The sequence below is a fragment of the Carettochelys insculpta genome, chromosome 7 (genome assembly GCF_033958435.1).
Source record: "Carettochelys insculpta isolate YL-2023 chromosome 7, ASM3395843v1, whole genome shotgun sequence".
Lineage (NCBI taxonomy): Eukaryota > Metazoa > Chordata > Testudines > Carettochelyidae > Carettochelys > Carettochelys insculpta.
This window is the reverse complement of record NC_134143.1, coordinates 40805156-40807738: the sequence shown is the minus strand read 5'-3', so window position 1 is coordinate 40807738 and position 2583 is coordinate 40805156.

Below are 2583 nucleotides of genomic sequence, written 5' to 3'. Positions count from 1 at the left end.
CCAACAGCTGTGTGGGGAGAGGCTTTCCCGATATATGGCCCATCCACATGGGGCCAAATGTCAGGTAACAAGGAAGACAGGCACATCATGGAACGAAGAAGACAGGGATGTCAGCAGAATGCTCCCTATCGGGGCAGACTTCTGCTGACAGACTGCCAGTCTTTGCCAGAAGCCTGCAATTTAGACATAGCCAAAGGGGTAGTGATGTTAGTCTGTAGCATCACAAAAAAAACAAGAAGTCCTGTAGCACCTTAAAGTCTAACAAATTTAATTAATAAATAAATACATTTTTTAGTCTTTAAGGTGCTACAGGACTGCTTGTTCTTCAGAGTGAATTTTCTCAAAATTTACAGTAATATATAAAAGAAAAAACACATGTACAGACAAAGAACAAATAAAAAAGTGAAACAAAGTAGGCAGAACTTCCGCAGTAGAGTGGGGATTATCCAATTTAGTGCTCTGAATGCAAAATGCATGATTGGTATATGTATGTACTGGGTCCAAGCAGATCATGACAAGCGTTCCCTCTAATTTTTTACATCCATGTGCAGAATGAGTTTTATAATGTGCGCCAATATGGAGGTGATATGTGACAGAAACATCCATATTGGTGCACGTTACAAAACTCATGCTGCACACAGACAATGTGTGGTGGTGGTGGTGGGCCGAGATGTTAAGAGTGTGGAAGGGGGCTCAGAGCTGAGGCAGAAAGTTGGGAAGCAGGGAGGTGAGGGGTACAGGAGGCTCTGGAGTGGGTCTAGGGATGTGGGGTTTAGGATACGGGGTGGGGGCTCGGGGTGGGAAGGAAGTGAGTGCTCCAGATGTGAGGGGGGGCCCCTAGGATAGGCTTGGAGATGAAGGGTTTGAAGGGGTTGCAGGCTGCTCTGGGGAGAGAGGACTATCCCTAGCCTTCTCTCACTGTCAAAGCTTGGTGCCAGGTGAGAAGCACCTCTCCACAGCCACAGCAGCTCCAGTGGGACTAGGCCAGAGAGATGTGCCCATCTGTGGCCTTAGCATGCCTGGAATAGGCTCAGTGGGGGCCAGGGAAGGGAAACCGCTTCCCCACCGGTGGCAGGTCCATGCTAGGACTGGTTTGGGGCAGGAGGAGAGGTACCTCTTTCCAGGCTGTGGCAAGTCCAGGTTAGCTCAGTGCTGGGGCTGGTGGGCCAAGGGACCTCTCCCCCACCACAGCACATCTGGGGCTTTGGGCATCTCTCCCAACTGCAGCCCTGAACCTCTGTGCAGGGCTTAATAGGCAGCTCAACGGCTTACAGGGAATTTAGCACATAACCCTCAGAGACAAGAGTATGAGCTGTTGAGATCAGAGTGGCTGAACTGGAGAAGCTAAGGGATACAAATAAGTACATTGATGAGAGTTTTTAGGGCACATCCATCATCTGAGCCTCTGGAGGAGTATGAAAGTCTTGGGAAGGAGAACACTGAATAAGGGGAAGGATCCTTCTCATAATAAGCATACTCTTTCGAGATGATGTCCTGGTATCTAAGTTCCTGCAGCCATGCAGCTTCCTGTTTGGGCTGCAGCAGGGAGCGATATCTTTCCCCAAACCCTGAAACAGCTGGGGACAGAGGGGAAGAGCCCCTTCTGCCAGCCCCAGCACTGAGTTGCCATGGCTGGGGGAAGAGGGCCCCTCCTTGCCATCCCCAGCAGGAAACCACCCAGGTAAGTCTGAGCCCCAACTTCCTGCCCCACCTTGTGCGCACTGCCCCCCTCAGCCCTGAGCACTCTCCAGCACCCCAAAGCCCTCATCCCTGGCCTCACTTTTATAAGAGTTTCTTTTTATACAAGTGTGTAAGTCTTGCCAGCTTATGTTTTAATTACTTACTTTGCAACATATGTTTATTTAAATATTGTTTTCATTGTTGTTTAACATTAGTTTGCTGATAATTTTTCTGGGTGTTTTCTCTCCCTAGTTTTAATGGAATTTGTTACATTTACACATTGGAAGCACTTGCTTCTAACTTCAGGGTTGTCAATCTGCTTTTATGATAACAGAAGCATTTATATGACCTTTTAGTGTTTATAAAATTTCAGCTTCCAATGTTGGTAGGGCCCTCCGAATTTCATGGGTGAAAAATGCATCAGGAACCATGAAATAAGCCCCTCCCCATTAAATCTGTTCCAAGGAGCCCCCCATGAAAGAGGGCCTCCTAGCTCCCCGCTGGACAGGAGAAGGACAGGATTTTTCCCTCCTCTGCAAACTGCTTTGGTGGTGGGATGGGGGACCAGACCATACCCACCTCAGAGTGCCTCCCCCCCCCTTTGCAAGACAGTGCCTAGGACTGGGCAGCAGCCTGAGTTTCCTGCAGCTGTGTGTGGGGCAGGAGGTGCAGGCAGTGCATTCTGCAGCTGTGGAGAGAGAGCAACTCTTCTGCCTCCCATGCCAGTAAGGACTACCAGTGAGGAGCCCCTAGCTGGCGTGCTCAGCAGCAGCATAGAGGAGATCACATTCCTGTCAACAGGAAGAAGAGATGCTTGCCTAATTCAAAAAATAATTCACAAATATTTTTCTCCCCTTTATACACTTTCATTCATCCAATAAGGGAAGATAAACCATTGTACAT